At 47.3% G+C, this 11,814-nt stretch overlaps 1 pseudogene; it reads right to left on the reverse strand.

Moving 5' to 3' along the window:
- Positions 1-4,474: 4,474 nt before the first annotated feature.
- On the reverse strand, positions 4,475-10,904 carry LOC116859082 (annotated as a pseudogene).
- Positions 10,905-11,814: the final 910 nt, after the last annotated feature.

Genomic DNA, 11,814 nt, shown 5'->3' on the forward strand with positions numbered 1-11,814 from the left:
GGACCACAGGGGAAGGGAGGGAAAACTGCGTGGGAAGAAATCAGAGAGGGAGACAAACCATGAGAGACCCTGGACTCCAGGAAATAGACTGGTTGCTAGAGGGGAGGAGAGTCAAGGGCTAGGGTAACCGGGTGATGGGCATGAAGGAGGGCATGTGATGTGATGAGCACTGGGTGTTACACACAACTGATGAATCATTGAACATTGCATCAAAAACTAATGGTGTACTGTATGTTGGCCAATTGAATTTAAATTAAAAAAAGGAAAAAAGAATGTAGAGAATCTGATAATTAAATAATTTTTAAATGAAAGACTGGAGGAACACTTAAGCTGATCGTTTTGGCAATCCAGAGAACACAGCTGGTATCTATCCTGTTTCACAGGGAGAAGTAGGATGGTGTTCAGGGAATCCAGACTTGGAAGAGGTGGGGTTCAAGGCAGACTCAAAAGAACAGAGGGCACCTCTGCGTCAAACCAGGTTCACAAGGACCTGAGTCTGAGACTCTGGTGTCGGTACCCACCTGCCGTATTTGTCAGCTTCAGCAGTCCTGACAGCCACGGGAAAGCAGTGAGGGTTTGACATCAAGATTTCCAGCAGGACACGTGGTGCAATAGAAGCCACACACCCAAGTGAGGTTCCAGAGCCCAACATGCAGTTTCCTGACCCCTGAACTCACCAGGGTTCCTGACACCACCTCGAGGTTCCAGAACAGTACTGGGTCTACCTGAGACCAAGATCTGAGCCAGACACGAGGACACAGTTCACCCTGTTGTTTATTCAACAGATTAACTAGTGAGACACAAGTGAGACTGTGTCTTTGCCAAAACCTCCAAGTCACGTTTGTTTAGGATATCTTCATGTAGTCTCAGTGGTTTCGGCTGGATTTAGAAGGGTTCTTGAAAGCATGTTGGAGGATGTGAGGGCCATCTGGCTGACACATGTCACCCCATTGATCACCAGGGTTGATTTGGCTGATTTGGCTGGCCAGACAGGTGTCCCCTTCCTCCCTCACCACTCCCTGTGTGTCCCTCCCGAAGAGGACCACCCCGATAGAGGAAACCGTTCTTTGGTCAAGTATATGAATAGCTGTTCTCCCCTGTTAGAACGTCCAGACAAGCTCTCAAGGGCCTTTTGTAGAGGACTTATGGGAGTCAAGCAAGCTTCCAAGACTCTAGACACATCCAAATGAGGCATGGCATGTGGCTGTGTGCCTTTCAAAAAAAACCAAGCAAGCAAACATGTTGGATCACTCAGAGCAAGAACAAGACAAGGGATGAAGGGTGGGACTGTGATGTCATGGTCATTGGCCCAGGAAGGGGCTTCCCGTCTTCATGAAATCGGGGAGCCAGGCCGTGTCACGGATACCTGGGGTGGATGCCCACAGCTCCCACTTCTTGGTCCATGGAGCAAACACTGATCAGAAGTTTGATTTTAAAAAGTGTTTTAGTAGCTAATAATTTTTAAATTTATGACCTAGTTTTTCTACTTACTGTGGAAGTCTTCCTATTTTAAAGTAAATATGCCCTTCGACTCCCAAGATAAATTAGCCAGACAAAGACGCACTTCCTAAAACGGACAGACGCCAGGGTGTTTACGTGCTACACGTCTGTGATCTATGAGGTGTGGCGTGCCGAGAAGCTCTCTCCTTTCTCGTAGGATGTCAAAACAAAGCAAACTTGAAAACAAAGGAGTGATAAATAGTTATTCGACAAGACAACAGTGAAACAATGAGTAACTGTGTCAGTGATTCCAGACGTCTTTGGGACCAACCTAACTGCTCCCTTCAGAGACTCCAAATTGCTACTTGATACGTCCGTATTTATCGACTTGCATTTAGACTTGAATCTAAGTTGGTAAATTTTGTTTTAAGCCTCTATTTTCATACAGATATATGAAAAACATAAATGCTCAAAGAAAGGAGTGTTACCTCCCTAAATGGACTTTCCCTTTCCCTTCAAGGTACCACAACATGATTAAATATAACCTGTCAGGTTCCCTCATTTTAAGAGGAAATAGGACTGTTCAAGTTACAAATAACTGTGCCACAGGCTATAACTTATTTGGGAAAGAATATACCATTTTGGGGAAAAGACCATTTTGCTTAAGTTTCTTGGTTCGACAGCAATGCTGACTCTACAAAAACATGTTTCAACAAAATATACTGACGGAAATTCAAGAAAATGGAAAATGGACAAGTAGATTTAAATTATCAATATTTGTATTAAAGAATAATAAGGAAAATCAACAAAGAGTAGAACCTTTTCTACTTTTTTAATTATTTGGAATAATAATATTAGTTTGAAGAGATTTCACTGTATACAGTGTCTTACTAATAAGATCTTACAGTTGAAGACAATTCTTTTGAACAGCTTTACTTGAAATTAACTCCTTAAATAAGAAAAAGGACAAAATATGAGATTTTATTGGGTTTTTTTCTTGAAGTTACCCTTTTGATAAAATTTACAATCCATTTTAATTAAAATGGGTCCTTCTGAATTACTTTCTGTGATACTTGGCTGGACATTATCAAGTACTCATTAAAACAGCATTTGATATATCATCAGTATCAAGATAAATATCTAAAAAGGAAGTAACACAAGAAACTACAAGCAAGACGCTGAAATCCATAACATAGATTCAGTAATTAACATGGAAAACAGGAAAGGGATACGTGCCGGCTGGTTTGATCAGAAATAGCTTTCTTATGGAGTAGTACCCAAATCACTGAGTTATTCTACTTCTGATCTGCCCTTTTTGTAGATATGAGTAATATATTGAACCTACTTTAAGTTAAATTTGTCTTTCAGAGCTAATGCCATCCTGCCTGCATCAAGGCCATCCCAGCAGGGAGTGCACCTGCCGTGTGGACACTGGGGGTCGGTCACCCGGTGGGTGGCCGGGGCGAGCTCAGGAGGCCGTGGGTTCGTGAAACCATGGACACGTCTCCAGCTGTGACTTGTCTCAGCTGTTACTTCTGGCTTTGGGAGAACAAAGGAGGTTCTGTACTTAACCATCCCTTTTAATTTCGTGGATTCTCTTACTTTTGACTTGCCGCTGGGAAGGACAATAAAGAGAGAGTCTACGGAAGAGACTTACAGCTCCGGGGTGCCCCTCCCCTCGGTGTGGCGCATCCCGGGTCCCTTGCTGGGCTCCTGCTGGTACCGGTACCGTCATCCCTACTCCTACAGTCTGTTCCCTTCCTCCTTTCTCTCCTCCCTCCCCTCTGTCCTTCCCTCCTCAATTCCTCTTTTTCTCAAAAATCAAATACATGGCCGAGCACTTTCAGGCACTTGGCTTTCAGAATTGGAAAGGCCACAGAAGAGTCTTTAGAATAGCCCTGGGTTTGAAAATCACGAGTAGTTTACCTTTGAGATTCTGTTACTTACTGGCTGTACGACTCTGGCCTGGTCCTCTCCTTCCTCATCTGTAAAATGAAAATAATCAGAGAATTCTATAAGCTCGATGAGAATATCAAGTGATGAAATATACCTGAAAGCACTTTTGAGACTTCTAAGTCTTAGACAATGACTGAGCTGCATTTCAGGATGCCACATTTGCCTAGCGAAAGGCCTGTTGTTACTCCAAAGTTTACTTCTATCTTTTTCTTATTATTTTTAACCATTCGATGTTTTTACTTCATACCAACCCTACCTTTACTCTAAAAAACAAATCAAAAACTTTGAATGAATGTTAACCAAATCATTTTACCATAAACCTAGTACATGCATTTCAAGGTTCTAGTGCTAGGAATGTTGTTATGATCAGTTTACTCATCAGTAACGCTGTAGAATAGACCACAGGAGCGCATGTCATTTCATGGGATCCTTGCTTCTTACCCTCCGCTTTACGTCAGAAGGGAACTGATTCTGAACCCCAGAGATTCTGTCCCAACCCCAGGAAGCACAGAAGACATCCTGTCACACAACTTTGTATAAGTTTTCTTAAAACAAAGCCCAAGTTTTCTTACCTTTCTATAGGAAATTCTAGGAATTCATTTCATGAGTTTGCTTACCAAACACATTCTGGAGGAACGGACTACCAGAAAGTTCCTTTGGTCCACAAATACACTTAACAGGTTGGAAATTTAAAACCTTCCAGAAAACAAGGAAGTGGGGAATCGCTAATCTTAACATGTAGTTGTTGAAGGGATACACACACCCACTAAAAAGTCTGCTAACAGAAGGCACAAACTATAAAGGGACATGTTGTTAGAGTCGAGACAGGGAACTGGCTGATATCCTTCTTTGTTTCATGAGCCCCATAGCTACGATGGAGTTAGACCCCAAATCACAGTCTATTCCTGTAACCAAAAAACATTAAAGATAAAAAGTGTAATTTGTTTTACTGCATACTTTCCAGCCATTAATTGAGAAGTAAATATGAAAGATTAAAATCGCCTTAAAAGGGGGGTGGTAATAGTGGCCACCAGAGCAATATTCAAGCATGATCTCAAGGATGCTTCCAGATGCAGAGTTAGCCTTCTTTGTCAGAAGTCTTCACAACTTCATCGAAAACTTCATCAGTAAACTTAGACGCAGCTATTTTCTTGGCTTTCCCCATCGCTCCGTAGAAGTCAATAATTAGCTTTATTGACTGAAGATAGGTCCGAATTCTCTTTTCCAAGCTCTCTCTGTTCTCATCACTTCTACCAAGTACTCTTTTCCCTTCTAAGACATCGTTCAATAAGATCTCATTATTACAGTCAAAAAACAGAACCAGAGACACACATGCCTTCCCATCCATGGTCTTGTTCCAACCTTGAAGGTTGTCTTGATTTCTTGGAACCCGTCAATCGAGAAATGTTTCTTCTGAGCATTGACAGCCACTGTCTCTGACCTGTTTCCCTCTTTAACAAACTGATGGTCATCTCAGCTGGCTCCGTCTTCCCGTCTTTAATGTTCTTTTCAGTGAGTTCACCATACTATGAATTTGGGTTCTTCTTTCCATCATGAAGAAGTCTCCTGCAGAAAGTTGTGTGTGTCGCCGTGTTTTAGGTCACTGGTTTACTGTGACAAGGGTGTGACTCAGGAACAGCCAGTAGCTGCATAGCTCTGGGGCACAGAGCTTCCCTGCCCTCCCCAGGCAAGGGTCTTCCCCTGAATTTCTGTGTGTTCACCAACGCAGCAAAAGTTTACTTTTAAAGGAACACCTTTTAAGACTTAAAGCTAAATTTAAAATTTTTAGCAGTGTTGTCTAGGAAGAGACAACCTATCTGCTTGTTAAGATATTAGGACTGTTTGGTTTTGTTTTTTTTTTTTAATTAACTCAGAATAAAGAACAAACTCTGAAAAAACAAGATGGAATTAGGTGAGTATTGATGGAAGAGTGGGAAGGATGGATGGTGGGTGAGATTAAACTAAGAGAAGTCTGAGTACCACAAGAAAATTTAAGATTTTTTTCAAAGACCTGGAAAGGAAAGGATGGGTCCCAAAGACTCAGGCTTTGATTACATCCATCTCCCGTGATGCATTGTAACTTCCTGTTCACGTCTGTCTCCCTAACTGCAGTGGAAACACCTTGCCCACAAGAGTTGGGTTTCTGGACCTTGTGTTTCTATATGTTGTCAGTAAGGAGAAACCGAGAAGTCAGTGAAAAGTCTGTTTCCATTTTCCTGAGGCCTGTCCTTCCATCCATCTGTCCATTGTCTCGTCCTTCTTCCCTCATCCCCTTCCCACCTTCAAGTACTTACAGAGGAAATACTAAGAGCAGACAGTGCAGTGAGTGACGTCAGTGAAGGGGGATGGAAAGGACATCTAGTATAAATGGAAATTCAAAGATTTTACAGAAATTTTACACCTAAATTTTACAGAAATTACTAATATGGAGTATGTTGAAAAATGGTTATCCCTTGTGCAAAACTGAGGCTGTGACTCAAAATAATATGCTCCAACAAGTCGAATGATTGTAGATAAGTATTAGAGATGGTTTAAGAGATTATATTTTTTTCTCCTCCCATTCATAGTTTCAGCAGCATCCATGTCAGGGATTTCTGAAAGTCTCTCATCTATCATGGTCAGGGCTGGATGACTTCCCCAGGCCAGGGAGGTGTGGACATTACATTGTGCATACCTGGTGGTGGGTGGTAGTTGGTATGTTTGGCTCTTTGCATGGTTATGTGTCAATTGCATTTAGCAGCCCTTCACAGTGAAATTCATTTCCAGAGACTTTGATCCATGGGGAGATGCCTGCAGCTTGGACAGATGCCAACAGTGTGTCTTTCCTGAGGACAGCAATGAATGACTCTGGCTCTGATTCCAGTTAACTGGCGTTCCTGGGAAAATGCTGGAACAAATCATGATAAAGTCAATTTGCAAATGCTTCCAAAAGAACACAGATCTGTAAAGAACAAAGATGGAAAATTACTCTCAGATGCTGGGGTTCTGAGTGACGTGAGTTTGGTCGATTAAGAAGATATGTTGTACTTCAAGTCTATAAGGTTTTGATCCTTCCTACGTGACACCACCAGGCCACTGGAAAAACGATGGAGGTGAGCCGGGGAAACAGAGGTGTGCCCTCCAGGGCAGGGGTCCCATGAACGCACATGCTGGCGGCAGGGAGAAAGCGTCCATCAACCCTGCTCTCTGGGGCCACAGAGGCAGCACCCAGACCATGAAAAGCTACCATCCTAAGTTTAAAAACTCTCCCATGACCCCTCTTCCTCCTCCAGCTCCAATTTTCTGATCTTATTTATATAAAATTCCTTGAGAGAGTTGTCCATAACCTTTGTCTGCAAGTCTTCTTCTGTTTCAGGACCAGCTACATGAGTTGCTGGGGCCAGAACAAAATAAAACTGTGAGGCCTCGTGTTCAAAATTACTAAGAATTTCAAGGCAGTGATAGCAGAGCCTTTGTCCAACATGAGGCGCTTGTAAAGGAGGACGTTGTGTGACTGTCTGGGTCATCCATCCGGGTCTAACATCCCGCTCCGATCAGGCGCTCATCCACCCCCAGTTCCACAAATAGAGTCTTGTCCGCGTCACCAGTGGTTTCCGTGGTTTCCATTTGCTTTACCTGATAGTTCCCATCCTCAGCTTCGTGGATCAGTCCGTGGCCTTCTGCAGAGCAACGACTCCCTTCTTGTCGCACTGTCTTTACCTGCTTCTTGGTTCCGCACCTCTGCCCTCCATCACCATGACAGGAGCAACTGATGTTGTTTCAAGCCACTAAATTTGTGAGGATTCATTGCATCAGTAATAGCTTGTCAATCCAGTTGCCGTACACTGGCCTGCCCCGGTTCATACCTGGGACCTCTCGCCTTCTCTGTTTATACCCATCCCCAAGTGGCTTTAAAATAGTCAGTTTCAAGGTTTTAAAATACCAGCTATCGAAATGCAGGTGCAGATCCGTGATGAGATACCACCTCGTGTGTGAGAACGGCTAGAACCAGGAAGACAAGAGGTAAGTGTTGGTGAGGATGCGGAGAGAAGGGAACCTTGTACGCTGTTGTTGGGAACACAAACTGGTGCGGCCGCTCTGGAAAACACATGGAGGTTCCTCAATAATTAGAAATAGAACTAACACGGTCCAGCAATCCCAGGTCGGGGAACATATCCAAAGGAAATGAAATTGCTTTCTCAAAGAAATATCTGCAGCATTATTTATGATAGTCAAGACGTGGAAACAATCTGTGTCCACTGATGGGTGAGTGGGTAGAGAAGATGGGGTGTATACGTGATACACACACACTCATATACAATGGAATGTTATTCATCCATAAAAAAAGGAGGAAATTCTTCCATTTGTGACAACAAGGATGGCCCTTGAGGGTGATGATGAGTGAAATAAGTCAAACAGATACCATATGATCTCACATATATGTAGAATCTAAAAAATCTGAACTCCTAGAAACAGAGGACAGATTTTGGGGTGGGTAAGGGAAATGGACAAAGGTCGTCCAAATGTACAAACTTCCAGGTATAACATAAATCAGTTCTGGGGGTGTAACGTACAGTGTGGAGGCTATAGTATTATATATATTTTTATATTATATTTTAAATTTTCTAAGGAGCATCTGGGTGTCTTGGTTAAACATCTGACTCTCAGTTTGGGTCCATGTCATGATCTCAGGGGTCATGGGATTAAGCACTGTGTTGGGCTCCATGCTCAGCACAGAATCTGCTGGAGAGCCTCTCTCTCCCTCTGCTCCTCCCCCAACTTGAACATGTCCTCTCTCACTCTTTCAAATAAGTAAATCTTTTTAAAAAAAAAAAGTTTAAAAAACATTGTTTCATATATTTCAGTTGTTTATGTCAGGAGAGAGCAGCCGATCCCAGTTACTCCATCATGACTAGAAGCAGAAATCTGTATCTGTGTCAATGTTGTGAGAATAGAATGGGCACCTGGCTTTACTACATGTCTAGCTTTCTTGGGGCGCCTGGGTGGCTCAGTGGGTTAAAGCCTCTGACTTTGGCTCAGGTCATGGTCTCAGGGTCCTGGGATGGAGCCCCGCATCGGGCTCTCTGCTCAGTGGGGAGCCTGCTTCCCCCTCTCTCTCTGCCTGCCTCTCTGCCTACTTGTGATCTCTGTCTGTCAAAGAAATAAATAAAATCTTTAGAAAAAAAGATAGAGCAACTTAAAGAACGTATTATTAGCAAAATCTAGGGAAATAATAGTAGCACCACTTAGAACAGTGCCTGATGTTCAGTGTACAATGTTTGCGTATTTATGTGAATGGTTTACATAGGGTCATTCACTTAGTCCTCGCAGCTCTGGCATGAAATCCGTACTATGGTTAATGTCTCTGTATGTTTATGATAAGGAAACTGAGGCACAGGGAGGCTGAGTTGCTTGCTCTGCTCACACAAGTCCTGAAGACAGAAGCGGGACTGACACCCGGGAGGTCTGGGTGCTAGGATCATGCCCTTTACCGCGGACCTGCACGCTCTTCCTCCTGGATCTCAACGGGTTGATGAAACCTCCTAGAAAGCCCAGAAGTGAACTGCAGCGTTAGGAAGCACTATACAAAGTAGAAGTGGCTTTTGAATTCCAGGGTCAAAAGCTTGTCTTTTGTCCGGTCAAAGGATAAGCCTTCTAGGCCTCAAGCCAGTAAGACTAGAAGCACCGGGCGATCCAGAAGGCCCCTCCCGGGCGCTCACGCCGAGGAACCGCCAGCAGCGTGGGGAGGACCCGTCCACCCGGTGTTCACGGCAGCGGCGGCCGACACCCGGGGCCGCAACCGGCGTAGACACGGGCGATGGTGATGCGCGTGAGGACGTGACGTGCGTGCACACAGCGGGCACCCGCAGCCCCTGGACAGAGCGGGTCCCGCGGGGCGCGGCGGGCGGGGCCCTCACCGTGCGGGCGGCTGGAGGGACCAGGAGTGCTCAGAGCGGAGGGTCGGGCCGGGGCTGGGGCCCGCGGACGCCCTGAGACTGACCATAGCACGGGGCATACTTGCACGTCCGCGAAGTGGGGGGACGTCGCGCTGAGTGCCCGCGAGCCTGCGGAGGAAGAGCTCGCTCCTGCCCAGCGTGGACTGCGGGTGCGTCGCGGGCTCCCCGGGTCATCCCTCCTCCCACGTGCGTGCCTGGACGCCGGGCTCTGTGTCACGGCCGCGTGACAAGGTGCGCTCACGCCTGCGAGCCCGCCCCGCACCCGCGGCTTTAGCGGTGGGGCGGGCGCCCTGGCCCCGGAGGCGGGAGAGGCGCGAGAGGCGCCCGCACCGCCGCGCGCAGTGACCCCACCGCGGACGGAGACCGCGGCCCCTGATCCTCGTGCGGTCGGTTCAAACCAGTCATCAGGAGCGTTTGTTCGGTGCAACGAAGAAAACATATTTGGGTTTAAAGGAAAGTGTCATAGGTGCCGGGTAGAAGCCTCATCTTTTTGGAAGAGAAATGCAGATTTCCGCGCAGAGCAGTCTTTGAAGGAGTTTGGGGTGGGGCGTCCATTTAAAGTTCGCTTTGGGAGGGCTCATTCCCAGGCTCGGCCTAATTTGGGGGCAGTGTCACGGTGTGGGGCAGGGTGACGGCCCAGGAAGGTGGCGGGGAGCCAGACGACACAACGTAACCAGCAGTTCCGGCGGAGTCCGGCGGGAGGGTGCGGAGCCCCCGCGGCCTGCAGCTCCCCGGGTGCGGAGACCAGCGTTCGGTTTTGTTTCCCGCGGGCGGGCGAGGGCGGTTTCTCCCTGAGCCACACCAGACCCCGCACAGCGGCTCGCGGGAAGCCAGGCCCCTCGCGCTCCAGCGCAGCGCTCCCCGGCTCCAGGCGCACTGGACCTCGGCCTCGGGTCGGGCGCACCCAGCCTGCCGCACCTGCCCCCCCCGCCGCTGCCACAGGGCTGCCGCAGGACAGCCAGGGTGCCCGCCCCGTGTGCAGCTGCTGACTGGCTGTGGTCCCGGCGACTCCCCGAGTCAGCCGTCCTCTGAACGTGGCGTCCTCAGGCACCGGCTATCTGCGGTCTCTCCCTTTACCCGCTCCAGGCCTTGCTTCTGCATGCAGGCCGACGCCCCTGATGTTCCAGGAGCACATCTGGAGTGTGTCCGATTTACCCCTAGCGGTGTTTCCTGCCCTGGGGAGGGCGGCGGTCCTCATTCGGGCCTGGCCCCTCTCCTGAGGCCTCTTTCTCGTGTTTTTCAAGCTCCTGCCTTTTTTTTTTTTTTTTTAAGATTTTATTTGTTTTTTTAACAGAGAGAGACAGTAAGAGAGGGAGCACAGGCAGGGGGAGTGGGAGAGGGAGAAGCATGCTTCCCTCCAAGCAGGGAGCCAGATGCGGATCTTGATCCCAGGACTCTAGGATCAGGACCTGAGCAGAAAGCAGACACTTTGCCCTCTGAGCTCCCCACCCCGCACCCCTGTTTTCCTAGCTCCTGCCTTGCTCTTCTTGGTTCCTGGCCCCCATTGTGCCCTTCCACATCTCTGCCGCACCTGGGATCGGTGTCATCAGCGCCCATCAGAGTTGGCACCATGTCCTACACCGAAGAGCCTTTCCACCGCCTTCCCCAAGCACAAAGAATCAGATCTGCGGCTCTGAAGTGTATTCTTTCCTGAGTCAGAAACACTAGCATCCACTGCAAATCGACTGCTAGCTGAGCCTCCTGTCACCTTCCTCTCCTGGGGGCAACTGTTCTCCTGCAGGTTGCAAATGAGTCTTTTATGACACAAATACAGGGAAGGATCTTCCCTTTACCCACCTTGGCTCCCAACCTTGGATTGCTGATGCAGTAACAAAATGCAGTACACGTTGAAGAGCGCGTTCCCTCTGCCTGCTGTCCATTCACACGGAAGAGTTGCCTGTGCTGAGTGCTGACACAGAAAAAATCACAGCTGGTTCAAGTAGGGGTCCTCATCCTTCGAGCACTGTGCGTTTGAATACCTGCCTTTTCCAGCATTCATGGCCATACTCTGATGATAACAGGGAGTTGCTGAAGACGTCATTCTAAGAAATATTATACATTCTAGCTTCATATCATTCCTTCCTCGTGTTGAAGATGAAATGAGAAAATGTTTCCCAGGCTCTATCTAGACGACTTGGTGAGGGAAATCAGTTCACCGACATTTTACAGATGAGGCTGTCTAGCCTTCCAGAAGGGGCGTGACCTATCCAGGATCATGAGAAAATAGCAGAATTTGAACTCGAACCTAGATCTCCTACCACTCCCAGGGTTTACTGCATTTGAGCTCTGTCCAAGCTACCATCAAGACAGTAGGGACACCAGAGCAGGGTCGGCTGTCGGCCTGTCCTCGGGGGAGCCTGGTGGGCCCACTGGCAGGGGTCTCTGCATGGCCTCCAACATTCAGACAGCACCTGGGAGCTGGGGTTGAATTCTTAGACCATCAGTCAGAAAGGAAGCCAGAAGATCCAGCCAACTTTCTGGT

This window comes from Lontra canadensis, unplaced genomic scaffold (assembly GCF_010015895.1).
Source record: "Lontra canadensis isolate GAN:19392208 unplaced genomic scaffold, GSC_riverotter_1.0 scaffold147, whole genome shotgun sequence".
Lineage (NCBI taxonomy): Eukaryota > Metazoa > Chordata > Mammalia > Carnivora > Mustelidae > Lontra > Lontra canadensis.